Genomic DNA, 14,372 nt, shown 5'->3' on the forward strand with positions numbered 1-14,372 from the left:
CATCAGGAAAGAGGGAAGGAGAGGGAAAGACGAAAGGATGTCTTTCCCTCTCCTTCCCTCTTTCCTGATGAGGCAACAGTTTGTTGCGAAAGCTTGAATTTTGTGTGTATATTTGTGTTTGTTTGTGTGTCTATCGACCTGCCAGCGCTTTTGTTTGGTAAGTCTCATCATCTTTCTTTTTAGATATATTTTTTCCACGTGGAATGTTTCCCTCTGTTATATATATATATATATATATATATATATATATATATATATATATATATATATATATATATATATAACAGAGGGAAACATTCCACGTGGAAAAATATATCTAAAAAGAAAGATGATGAGACTTACCAAACAAAAGCGCTGGCAGGTCGATAGACACACAAACAAACACAAATATACACACAAAATTCAAGCTTTCGCAACAAACTGTTGCCTCATCAGGAAAGAGGGGAAGGAGAGGGAAAGACGAAAGGATGTGGGTTTTAAGGGAGAGGATAAGGAGTCATTCCAATCCCGGGAGCGGAAAGACTTACCTTAGGGGGAAAAAAGGACAGGTATACACTCGCACACACACCCATATCCATCCACACATACAGACACAAGCAGTGTGTCTGTATGTGTGGATGGATATGGGTGTGTGTGCCAGCGCTTTTGTTTGGTAAGTCTCATCATCTTTCTTTTTAGATATATATATATATAGGGAAACATTCCACGTGGGAAAAATATATCTAAAAACAAAGATGATGTGACTTACCAAACGAAAGCGCTGGCACGTCGATAGACACACAAACAGACACAAACATACACACAAAATTCAAGCTTTCGCAACAAACTGTTGCCTCATCAGGAAAGAGGGAAGGAGAGGGAAAGACGAAAGGATGTGGGTTTTAAGGGAGAGGGTAAGGAGTCATCCCAATCCCGGGAGCGGAAAGACTTACCTTAGGGGGTAAGTCACATCATCTTTGTGACTATATGAATGACACTTGCACATCGTAATAAAACTGATTATGGTGAAAGTACTAACCTATCTTGGATCATATGAAGTGAACGATACAGCACTGAAGAAATAAAACCCAAAATTCCACTACTAAATAGCTATGTGAAAATGTTTGAATGTCAACATTTATAAATACTTCATGCAATTACAATGGTAATTGTAGACTGCTCAAAAAAGATAGACAATTCATTTTATTTTCTTTATGAAATGTATGTTCTTTGATACATGTTGTTAAGAGGTAAATCTTTGTTGTTTCTTGCAGCATCAAAATCCTTCCCTCCTGTATGTGCTGAGCATTAGTGACAGTCAGGAAGTTAGTTTCAATGCGGAGCAGGACATATCTTCAGAATTTGAGTGTCACATATCACGTGATAGTACAAGGTGCACAAGGGTCAGAGCTGTAAATGCTCCATGCTGGTGCCGCAATACTCTCATGTGCCACAGCTTGCGTTATCGAGTTCAAACTGTGTCTAGGTTTTCCTCTAAGTCCCTACTGATAGTAGTAAATTTTGTACGCAACATGGAATCCAAAATAAAAGAAAGGACTGTCAATTCCATAATGCTACACGATTTACGTGTGGGAAACATGATCATCAATCTAGTACGCCTAATAGCACACAGCGGTGTAAGGACATCAGTACTCTCTCTTCCAGTAATGCTCCGGTGAATCCAGTGGTTCCCAGCCCTAACTATGTCTACATGTTCTCCATGTTATTGGTAATTGGGCTGGAACTTCCCCAATTAGATTCGGTTGCCCAGTGTATCCCTAGTGTCACAATCCACCACACATCAGTCAGTAGTTACACCGAGAGTAGTATCTGAACTCATACCTTCCACCACAGGTGATGTGGCAGGTCCTGGACTCCAGCCCACTGCCTCTGACCCACATAGTTGTGGTTGTGTAGACTCTGAAGGTGATTCTCCAGACAATGCTCGAATTGTGAATTTGTATCAATGTCAGATCGCAATGGTTCACACGGGGCCATCAATTTTGCAGTTAATGTGGTAAGCTCTGAGTGCAAACAGCAACTTACTTCGAGTCTGTCCGTGTGCTACAAAAGTCAGGTGCACATGGTGGTGGTGGTTGTTGTTGTTGTTGCAATCTTCAGTCCAGAGACTGGTTTGATGCAGCTCTCCATGCTACTCTATCCTGTGCAAGCCCAGTACCTACTGCAACCTACATCCTTCTGAATCTGCTTAGTGTATTCATCTCTCGGTCTCCCTCTACGATTTTTACCCTCCAATACTAAATTGGTGATCCCTCGATGCCTCAGAACATGTCCTACCAAGCGATCCCTTCTTGTCAAGTTGCACCACAAATTCCTCTTCTCCCCAATCCTATTCAGTACCTTCTCATTAGTTATGTGGTCTACCCATTTAATCTTCAGCATTCTTCTGTCCATACAAATACTTTCAGAAAAGACTTCCTGACACTTAAATCTATACTTGCTGTTAACAAACTTATCTTCAGAAACACTTTCCTTGCCATAGCCAGGCTACATTTTATATCCTCACTACTCAACCATCAACAGTTATTTTACTCCACAATTAGCAGTGTCTCATTTCCTAATATAATTCCCTCAGTATCACCAGACTTAAGTTTACTATATTCCATTATACTCTTTTTGCTTTTGTTGATGTTCACCTTATATCCTCCTTTCAAGACACTGTCCATCCTGTTCAACTGCTCTTCCAGGTCTTTTTCTGTCTCCAGCAGAATTACAATGTCATCGGTAAACCTCAAAGTTTTTATTTATTCTCCATGGATTTCAATTCCTACTCCAAAATTATCTTCATTTCCTTTGCTGCTTGCTCAGTATACAAATTGAATAACATTGGGGATAGACTACAACCCTGTCACACTCCCTTCTCTACACTACTTTCATGCCCCTCGACTCTTGCAGCTGCCATCTGGTTTCTTCAAATTGTAAATAGCCTTTCGCTCCCTGCATTTTACCCCTGCCACCTTCAGAATTTGAAAGAGAATATTCCAATCAATATTGTCAAAAGCTGTCTCTAAGTATACAAATGTTAGAAATGTAGGTTTGTCTTCCCTTAATCTATCTTCTAAGATAAGTCATAGGGTCAGTATTGCCTCATGTGTTACAACATTTCCACGGAATCCAAACTGATTTTCCCTGAGGTTGGCTTCTACCAGTTTTTCAATTTGTCTGTAAAGAATTTGTGTTAGTATTTTGCAGCCGAACCTTATTAAACTGATAGTGCGGTAATTTTCACACCTGTCAGTACCTGCTTTGTTTGGGATTGGAATTATTATATTCTTCTTGAAGTCTGATGGTATTTCGTCATACATCTTGCTCGCCACATGGAAGAATTTTGTCATGACTGGCTCTCCCAAGGCTATCAGTAGCTCTAATGAAATGATGACTACTCCCAGGACCTTGTTTTGACTTAGGTCTTTCAGTGCTCTGTCAAATTCTTCATGCAGTATCATATCTCCCTTCTCATCTTCATCTATGTCCTCTTCCATAAAATTGCCCTCCCTTCTATAGACCCTCTATACAATGGTTCCACCTTTCTGATTTCCCTTTTTCGCTTAGGATTGGTTTTCCATTGGAGCAGAAGTGGTTCTCTTTTCTCCAAAGGCCTCTAATTTTCCTGTAGGCAGCATCTATCTTATATCTAGTGATATATACTTTTACATCCTTACATTTGTCCTCTAGCCATTCCTGCTTAGCCATTTTGCACTTCCTGTCAGTTTCATTTTTTAGACGTTCATATTTCCTTTTGCCTGCTTCATTTACTGCATTTTTATAGTTTCTCCTTTCATTGATTAAATTAAATCTTTCTTTTGTTACCCAAGAATTTCTATTAGCCCTCGTCTTTTTATCTACTCAATCCTCTGTTGCCTTCACTATTTCACCTCTCAAAGCTACACATTCTTCTTCTACTGATTTCCTCTCCCCTGTTCTTATCAATGATTCTCTAACGCTCCCTCTGAAACTCCCTACAACCTCTGGTTCTTTCAGTTTATCCAGGTTGCATCTCCTTAAATCCCTGCCTTTTTGCAGTTTCTTCAGTTTTAATCTACAGTTCATAACCAATAGATTGTGGTCAGAGTCCACATCTGCCCCTTCAAATATCTTACAATTTAAAACCTGGTTCCAAAATCTGTCTTACCGTTATATTATTTATTTATTTATTTATTTATTCCATGTGATCTGATGGTACACAGTATGTTGCAGATGTCGGAAAATATCATTTAACATTGTTAACATGTATTAACGTAAGCCTATAGTATCCTAATGTATTATATTGCTCAATGTTTTCAATTTAACACAACCAGCAAGATTACTGTTCTAAGTATTAATTTACCGAGTAAAAACAGTGACACAACAAATATGACTTCACGGCTTTGCTAAATTTATGTTATCTTTGATGGACTTCATACTAGTGGGAAGATTGTTGAACAGTTGGAGGCCCATGTGGAAAACTCCCTTTTTACACAGTTGAGTGTTTGTACGTATAACATGCAGGTTTGCATTTTTCCTGGTGTTGTGTTCATGTATTTCATTATTTTTTACGAGTCTGGGGTCAGTTGGCACTCTGTGTTTTCTGAAGAATTTTAGTCTCAAGAATGTAGAGGCAAGGCAGTGTAAGGATTTCCAACTTTCTGAAGATGGGTTTGCAGGAGTCTCTGGGTTTGCTCTCAGTAATAATCCTCATTGCTCTCTTCTGGATTCTGAATGTGCTCAGAGCAGTTGGAGCATTTCCCCAGAATATTACACCATATTTTAGGTGGGCTTGTATATAAACGTAGTATGCACTGGTTAATGTTTTCAGGCTAGCAGATGTTTTCAGTACACTTAATGCATAACAGCCAGTACAAATCCTGGCATTTACCTTTCCTGTATGTGTATTCCATTTCAGGTTATCTTGAACCCACAGACCTAGGAATTTGAAAACAGTGTCAGTATCTATTGACTGGTTATTTATAGTGACAGATGGCTGAGAGGAATTTGCATTGTGTGTTGTGTGGAAGTTCATGGAAGCTGTCTTTTTGGTATTGATAGCTAATCTGTTGATTTTTGCCCAGTTGCTGAGTTGATCAGTAGCCAAGTTCACAGCTTTTTGCACAGCCTCTGTATTCTCCCCTTTGAGGAGTACAGTTGTGTCATCAGCAAATATTATTGTTTTGTGTGCATCAACATTCAGGCTCCAAGTCATTAATATACAGGAGGAAAAGTAGGGGTCCCAATACTGAGCCCTGTGGAACACCTTGCTTTACAGTGTTATTACTTGATAGTATTTCGGTTATTGAGTTGCTTTGTCTATTAGTATATTTCATGCTGACTCTCTGCATCCGATTGGTTAGGAATGTAGCAATCCAGTTGTTTGCAATTCCTCTGGTACCGTAGTGTTCTAATTTTTCCAGTAATATTTTGTGGTCAACGGTGTCAAAAGTCTTTGACAGATCCAGAAATATGCCTGTTATGGGTTGTTTTCTATCTAACAGTTCTAAAAGCGTATTTATGCAATCATATACTGCAGTTTCAGTAGATTTGTTGCTTCTGAACCCATGTTGAGCTAAACTTAGTAAATCTTTTTTTTCAATGAAGTCCATCATTTTTTTGGACATTATTTTTTCAAAAACTTTAGAAAAGCAGGATGAGATTGAGATAGGCCTGTAGTTATTCATATCTTTATTATCACCTTTTTTGAAGACAGGAATTACTTTAGAAAGTTTCAGAGCTTCAGGGAAGATACCTGCCTGGAAAGAACAGTCACAGAGGTGAGTTAATGGTTCAGCAATTGTGTTCACAATTTTTGATTACAGCTGCTGGGATACCATCAATTCCAGCTGAATATGAATTTTTTAACTCTCTGAGGGCTTTTGCAACATCATTTTCAGTGACTTTGGTAATGAAAATTGACTCTGCACATGTGTGATATTTTTGGTTTGCTGGTTGGTAATTTGTGTTAGGATTATTTTGGACCAGTTTTTCAGCTATGCTTGTAAAGAAATTGTTGAATGAGTTCACCACAACTTCAGGATTAGATATAGATTCATTGTGGAGTTTGATTTCTATGTTCGCACGTGAAGCTTTCATTTCCCCTCTTTCCCTTTTTATGATATTCCACATTGCTTTTACTTTATTGCTTCTTAGGTTACATGTATAGTTTTTATAGTATTCTGTTAGTTGGGGGGAGTCACTACTTTGTTTACATAACATATGGAGTATTCTTTTATGTTTGCAAGAGATTTTTATAGCTGGTGTAATCCAACTCTTGTTTCTATTATTATTTATTCTTACTGGTTTTTGTGGAAAGGCCTCTTCAAAGTGGTGGATCATTTTGTCAAGAAATATGTTGAATTTCATGTTGACATCATTGGCTGTGTACATCTCTGTCCACTTTTCTTTACTAAGGAGGGCATTTAGCTTGTTCAAGTTCTCTTGGGTGAAAAACCTTCGTAAAGTTTTAGGTGGGACTGGGTTTGAGGTATCTTTGCTAACATTGACCTTTAGAATAACAGCTTGGTGGTGACTGAATCCTGCATTGTATACTTCTAGAGTTGGGTTAAGTTTATTTATATTTGCAAAAATTTGATCTAGAGCTGTCTTGGACGTGGGTGTTATTCTAGTGGGCTCGTTTACAAGGCCATGCAGATTATAAGTTTTTGCAATGTTAATCAATGTTTCCCTGTTTCTGTTGTGGGTGAGAAAGTCTTTATTAAAGTCACCACATATGATCACCACCTGTTTCCACTGACTTATTTTGGATAGAAACAAGTCCATTTGTAACAGAAAATCATTAATACTACTGGAGGGGGGGACGGTAGATTGTAGCTACAATTAGATTTAGATCTGTAAGCTTTATGGCTGCACATTCAAAGATCTTATCTGTTCCTATTTCCTTTAGGGTAGGAAGTGGGCTATATTCAATGTGTTGTTTGATGAAGATGGCAACCCCACCATATCCATCACTTGATCTGGAGTAGTGTTCACACAATTTGAAGTTGGGTAGTGAGATTAGCTTAACCACATCAGTGCAGAGCCAGTGCTCTGCTAGGCATACTACTGAGATACCACTGAGTTCACTGGTCAGCAAAACACTTAAGTCATCAGTTTTGTTGCTCAAGGATTGGACATTGTGATAATACATTTTCAGGTCTGAGTGGGGTTTACTCAGGGGGCTCGAAGTCATATTTACTGTGTCACTGACCTTTAGTTTAAATTGTGCTGTATTCCAGGTATGTTGACTTCTGAGCAGTTGTGCTGGTTCTGTTGGTTGTCCTTGGCAGCCATCTCATCTTCCAGGTGGGCCTGAAAAGTATCCACATGCACTTCACACTGTTGAGGCATCACATTGACGTTTTGGAGGGATGTCTCGATAATGTTCACCATCACATTATTGATCCTTTCAGGTTCCTGACCTTTTTTAGGGGTCAGGGGGTTTGTGTTTCATCTCTGTGACTTCGCGACCCATTTGTCTAGTGTAGTTTGCACAGTATGGCCACTATTACTCTTTTTATTTCCCATCTTGTTTGTCTTTATCCAATTGCTTATTAGCGTCTGTTTATGGTTTCTGACTTTTGGTTTCTTATTGTCACCCATAGTTGTCAGGACGGCCAGTCTATTGCAGATAATCTCCTTGCCACATTTGTTTAGGTGTAAGCCATGTGTTGTGAAGTGGTTTCTGGCTAGTCTCTCTATTTCAAAGTTCACAGTAATTCTTTTTTTGTACGCATGTTTAGCTAAATTCAGAGTCTGTATCATGTGGAGGTTTGCAGTATTAATTTTACTATTTAAATTTTGAACATCATATCTCCTGGGTATAGGATGGATAATGATATTCATTTTGTGACTTAGAGCGAGTATTGGTTCCAATGGTTCTACCACATGCTTCAACATTAGATCGAGAGGTTTGTCTATATCGTTAGAACCCCCTATTACAATCAAAGTATCACGTGTACCGAAGCTTCTTGTCAAATATTCTGCGTTTTTTATCACTTCTTTTAGTGGGGCGCCAGGTTTTACTATGCTTTTTACCTGGTATGAGGGCCCTAGTTTGTCTTGCAGTATTTGAGCACAGTCTCTTCCATGACTGTCACTTAATATTAGTACTTTCATTTTTTCTGAGATTTTCTTGCTATGTAACGTTCTGGAATTTCTTTTGTTTTTGTCCTGCACATATATTGGTGCTTGAGAGATTATGTTCGTCGGCAGATTATTCATACACTTTGTGGCGGATTGTTCACTTTGGGTTAATTTTTGCGTAAGATATTGAGCAAAGTTAGACTGCAAATTGACCTTGCTAGCATCTTGCACCCGGCGGTCATCAGTAGTTACACTTTTAAAATCACTTTCTGGATCCATTTCACGTAGGCGTACCCCCACATTAGCTTTGTTTTCAGTTGCAGTTTGTTTACATTCAGATCTTACAGGGCTACGATCACACGTGGCGCTAGACAACACACAATTTCTGAGCATTGCATTCTGAGCACGATTTACGGCTTGACTATTTCTCGTAGTACGTTGTCCCGTCAAACGGCAGTTTTTGTTACCGATATTTACGTTCGGTGTGCGGATAACGAGTTCATTGTTCGTGGTTTTATTGGTTACTGCCACTTCAAGTTCATTACACTTCACTAATAGTTCATGATAATTCACCAGTAGGCTTTCAAGCTTCAGGTTGAGGTCCATTATTTCTTGTTTCAACGACGTAATTATGTGATCCTGCGTTTTTAGAGTATTGTTTACTTTGGATTCAGTTGCTTGTATGATGCACTGGCAGCATGTCCACTGTTCTTCACTGTTAAAGTATTTCAGGTTAACTTTGACGCATTTTTCGTGATACCAGTAATTACAGTTAATACACAGAATACATCGTATAACTCTTTTCGAACATATTTTGCACTTATTACGGTCGAAATTCGTTGGAACTGCGGGATCGGCAATTTGTACACTTTTACCCGGAGCCATCTTTTTCTGAAACCTTTCAGTGTCTCCAGGCCTCTTCCATGTATAAACCTTCTTTCATGATTCTTAAACCAAGTGTTAGCGATGGTTAAGTTATGTTCTGTGCAAAATACTAGCAGGTGGCTTCCTTTTTCATTCCTTCACCTCCATTCCATTTTCACCTACTAACATTTTCGTCTCCCTTCGCTGTCTGAATTATTTCGTTAATCTCATCATACATTTCTTCAATCTCTTCTTCATCTGCGGAGCTAATTGGCATATGTACTTGTACTACTGCAGTAGGTGTGGGCTTTGTGTCTATCTTGGCTACAATAATGCATTCACAACGCTGTTCGTAGTAGCTACCCGTGCTCCTGTTTTTTTTATTCATTGTTAAACCTACTGCTGCATTACCCCTATTGGATTTTGTATTTATAAACCTGTATTCACCTGACCAGAAGTTTTGTTCCTTCTGCCACTGAACTTCATTAATTCCTGGTATATCTAACTTTAATCTATCAATTTTCCTTTTAAGATTTTCTAATCTGCCTGCCCGATTAAGGGATCTGACGTTCCCCGCTCCGATCCACAAAGGAATCTGTTTGTTTTATAGTGTTTGAATCATTTGATTCACAGAACATTTTTGCTATGGACAATGTGCTTCAAGTACCTTCTAATTTACTCCCACAGCAATTTCAGAACCAAACTGCCAAACTTTGTGACAAATATTCTGACACATTTCAAGAGGTACTCGATAAAGCTAAGGGGTTCAGCCCTTAAACAGGGTGCACAGCCTGTTTCACTGAGCCCGGCCGGCCCTGCAAGCACTCAGAGACGCCATTGCAGCTCAGTTGCATAGGCTACAGGACACTGACATCTCTTGGCCACTTTTCAGCATCTCAGTGGGCATCATCAGTTGTGGTGATAAAGAAAGTTATGCCTTTGTGCCGACTTCAAGGCAACAGTTAATTCGGAGACAGTTGTTGATTAGTTCCCACTCCTTTGACCTGAAGATTTGATGGACCACCTGAACGGAGGACAATAGTTTTTCAAAGTTGATCTCGCTGAAGCGTACCTTCAGCTGCTTCTGGATGATGCTTCCAAGCAATTTGTGGCTATCAGTATGCACACGGGACACTTTCAGATTCAATATCTTCTATATGGATCAGTGTCCACCCAGCTCTTGTTCCAACAGCTTCTCAAGCAGCTGGTCACGAAGGTTCGTTCTTGCTCAAGCTATTTGGATGACATCACTGTGTCTTGTAGAACTCCTGAGGAACATTTATTGAACTTAGAACAGTTATTTCAGGTCTTGTCCTACTCTGGTCTGTGTTGCAACAGATGCACATGTACATTATTTGGCACTAAAGTTGAGTAAATTGGACATGTAATAAATGGACAGGCTATCCATCCCAGTTGTCGTCTTTTGGAAGCCATCAGTGTCTTTCTGCACCTATGAATTTTTTGAACTCCAGGCAGTTATGGGCAAACTTACTACATCAAGTTTCTCCCGGACACTGCCCAAATCGCCGCTCCAGTCCACAGGTTTCGCTGTAAAGGAGTAGTGCTGCAGTGGATTACTGAGTGTGACCATGCATTTCAGCACCTTAAACGAGAAGTTGTTCTCTCCGATCAGTGCCTTGTCCATTATGATCTGGAAAAGCCACTTTTCTTGGCAACTGATGCAAGTTCTTATGGCATAGGTCAATCCTGTCTCACCTAGTTGATGGCGTAGAAGGCCCATTGGGTTCACGTCTAAGGTCCTCACCCACTGAAACTGTTCTCAGATAGAGAAAGAGGCCTTAGCGATCATATATGGAGTGACCATATTCTATCACTACCACACGTTCAAACATTCTACTTAGTCACTGATCACAAGCCACTGACATCCTTGTTCAATGCAACAAAAGGGCTACCTGATAGGACAGCATCAAACTTACAGTTATGGGCTCTCATTTTGTCCAACTATCAGTAAGACATTTTGTTTCAGACCAACACAAAACACACCAATGTGGACCCCTCTCCAGGCTCCCTGCAGGACAGGATGCAGCCTTCATTTCCCCGGATGGCACCTGTTTCTAAGTTGAAGATGCTGAACAGTCAGCTCCAAGCATTTTCCACTGGATGCCAAACATATTACTCAAGAGTCAGCCAAGGATTCTGACCTCACCATGACTCCATTATGTTCGGGACGGACGGCTGTCTTAGAGATCTTCGATTTGTCATGCCAGTGTTTGCTGCTTTTTTGGCATCCGTCACTTCTTGTCCAGTCACTTGAGGGTCCTCCTCCTGCACACAGAGAATGGTCAGATGTATGTCATCATCCCTCAGTCTTTGCGCCAAAGAGTTTTGCAGTTGCTTCATCAACAATATTGGGGTGCAGTAACAACTAAGCAACTAGCCTGTCAGCACTGCAATTGGACTGGCATGGATCGATACATCGAACGCATGACTGTACTCCTGTACTGAGAACCAGGCACCACCCAGAAAGCAATTCTTCAGCTGGCTGAAACTATCCGTCCCATGGCAATGCATACATGTAAATTTTCTGGGTCCCTTCTGGAGCACCCGACGATGGCTTCTGCTCTCTGAAGCCTTCAGTCGATTTTCCTTCGCCCTTCTAAAGTCATCAATGACGAGCCCAGCAACCATCTGGGCCATACGGAGTGTCTTCTGTGATTTTTTTTTTTTTTTTTTAGGGCACAAAACTGCTACTGTCATAAGCGCCCATTCTGTGGCTTAGGGAAGGGTAAAAAACCGAATGGGAAATCAGCAGCAATGGGAGCGAAACTCAAAAAGGGGGAAACTAAAAACAGAAGGAAATCTTAGAAAACTATGATAGAGGGGGAGGGGGGCAGTTGTTTTCCCCATAAAAGAACTTCAAAGGACCGATGTCATCTCAATGACACAAACTCGAGGACGCGATCAGCTGATTGCATTTCATCTGCTAAAATGGAAGATATATCACACGACAGCTGTAAACAGGCACGTAGCGGATTAAAATAGGGCCACTGAAGTAAAAGGTCCATGGTTGAGAGCAGTGGGGACAAAGTGGGGGAGGATCGCCACTTAAACTATGTCGATGGCTAAAAAGACTGTGCCCTATCCGGTGTCTAGTTAAAATTACCTCCTCCCGACGATGAGGTCTGGAGGAAGAGGTCCAAGCACAGGGAAGAGGTTTTATGTCCCATAATTTATTATCGGGAAGTGTAGACCAATGTGCATGCCATAAAAGATCAACACGACGACATAAAATGCTCTGTAGATCGGCTAAGGGAACGATACAAACAGCGGGTTGAGGAAGAGAGTGCAGCCTTGGCCACTATATTGGCTACCTCATTTCCACAGATACCAACGTGCCCTGGGATCCAGAGGAATGCCACAGAGACGCCCCTCAAGTGGAGCAAGTGGAGGCAGAGGTGGACTGGAGGGTGACCAGGATAAAGAGTTTGAGGCTGAGGAGAGAGCTCAGCAAATCCGAGCATATAATATACTGTATCCGCTTATGGTGACGGATGTATTGGACAGCCTGGAGAACAGCGTAAAGCTCCACAGTAAAAACTGAACACTGGTTGGGAATACAAAAGCTATTAGGGCTGTTGCCAACAATATAGGCTCTCCCAACACCAAATGTTGTTTCTGAGCCATCAGTGTAAATAAATGTGGCATCCTCCATTTGCGAGTGTAGAGCAGCAAATGACCAATGTTGAACAAGAGGAGGGATACTATCCTTGGGAAGCTGACAAAGGTCATGGAGCAGGCAGGTCCGGAGGCAAAGCCAAGGTGGTGCTGTTGTCAAGAAAGTTTTAGGTAAGTGGAAGGAGGTTTTAGGAAAGTGGAAGGAGAGAGAATGTAGCAGTTGACGGAAGTGGACTCCCAGTGACAGTAGAGAGGAAGGGCGACCTGCATACCCTAAATCCAAGGAGGCATCGAAAAAAAGGGCGGGGGCTGGATGAGCAAGCATGGAAGACAGATGACTAGCATAATGACTCAGGACAGCTCACCGATTGGACAGCGGAGATTCAGCAGTCTCAGTATAAAGGCTTTCCACGGGCCTGGTGTAAAAAGCTCCAGACGCTAAACGCAATCCACGGTGGTGGACACAGTCGAGACGCCGAAGAATAGATGGCCATGCAGAGGAGTAAACTATGCTTCCATAGTCCAATATCAAGAGCACTAAGGCGCGATGTATGCAGAGAAGGACCACCTGTCCGCTCCCCAGGAGGTACCATTCAGAACACAGAGGGTTTTGACAGATAGCAGGCAGCGAGCCGAAAGATATGAAACGTGGGAGGACCAGCACAGTTATCTGTCAAACGTAAGTTCCAAGAATTTAGCGAAGTCCGCGAATGGAAGGTCAACAAAGCCTAGACGTAGGGAAGGCAGAGGAAACTCCTTACGTTGCCAAAAATTAACACAAACGGTCTTACTGGGAGAAAAACGGAAGCTGGTTTCGATGCTCCAAGAGTGGAGGCGATCGAGACATCCTTGAAGACGTCGTTCAAGAAGGCTGGTCTGTTGAGAGCTGTAGTAGATCGCAAAATCGTCCACAAAGAGGGAGCCCTAGACATCGGGAAGGAGACAATCCATAATTGGATTTATGGCGATGGCAAACATTACAAACACTGCGGCATCCTGTTTTCTCGGGAGAAAGTACGGGAGAGAGTAGTGTTCACCCGCACCTTAAATGTGCGCTCTGTTATAAATTCATGAATAAAAAGGAGTAGCCGACCTCGAAAGCCCCAAGAGAACAGTGTGTGGAGGATGCCTGTCCTCCAACAGGTATCATATGCTCTCTCCAGATCAAAAAATTTTGCTAGCGTTTGGCATTTCCTGAGAAAATTGTTCATGATATAAGTGGAGAGAGCAATAAGATGGTCAGCTGCAGAACAATGCTTTTGGAATCCGCATTGGGCAGGTGTTAAAAGGTGTTGGCATTCCAGCCACCAGGCTAAACGGCAATTCAACATAAGCTTCAAAACCTTACATACACTACTCATGAGAGGTATGGGGCAATAGCTAGAGGGGAGATGTTTGTCCTTTCCAGGTTTCGGAACTGGAATGACGATAGCTTCCTACCATCTTCTGGGAAAGGTACTGTCGGTCCAAATTCAATTATAAAGGTAAAGGAAGTAACGCAAACTACGGTATGATAAATGCAGCAACATTTGGACGTCGGTGCCATCCAGTCATGGGGTGAAAGAGCAAGAAGAAGAGAGTGCGTTTTGGAGTTCCCGCATAGAGAAAACAGTATTATAGCTTTCGTTATTTTGAGAGGAGAAAGCAAGAGGTCGCACTTCCTCTGTTTATTTGGGAGATTGACTAGTGGGTAATTAGAAGATCTTGAAATCTAAGCAAAGAGTTGACCCAACGAGTTAGAAATTACGACTGGATCCACTAAGGTGCCATGCGTGACAGTGAGCCCACAGATCGGGGACAAACTTGACATGGCGGATAAC

At 41.3% G+C, this 14,372-nt stretch overlaps 1 protein-coding gene across 1 annotated transcript in view; it reads right to left on the reverse strand.

The window, feature by feature from the left end:
- The window catches only part of LOC126199069 (4-hydroxybenzoate polyprenyltransferase, mitochondrial), a 136,762-nt gene that overhangs the window by 42,177 nt on the left and 80,213 nt on the right, over positions 1 to 14,372 (reverse strand). The gene's annotated exons all lie outside the window — the stretch shown is intronic.

This window comes from Schistocerca nitens, chromosome 8, assembly GCF_023898315.1.
Source record: "Schistocerca nitens isolate TAMUIC-IGC-003100 chromosome 8, iqSchNite1.1, whole genome shotgun sequence".
Taxonomy (NCBI): domain Eukaryota; kingdom Metazoa; phylum Arthropoda; class Insecta; order Orthoptera; family Acrididae; genus Schistocerca; species Schistocerca nitens.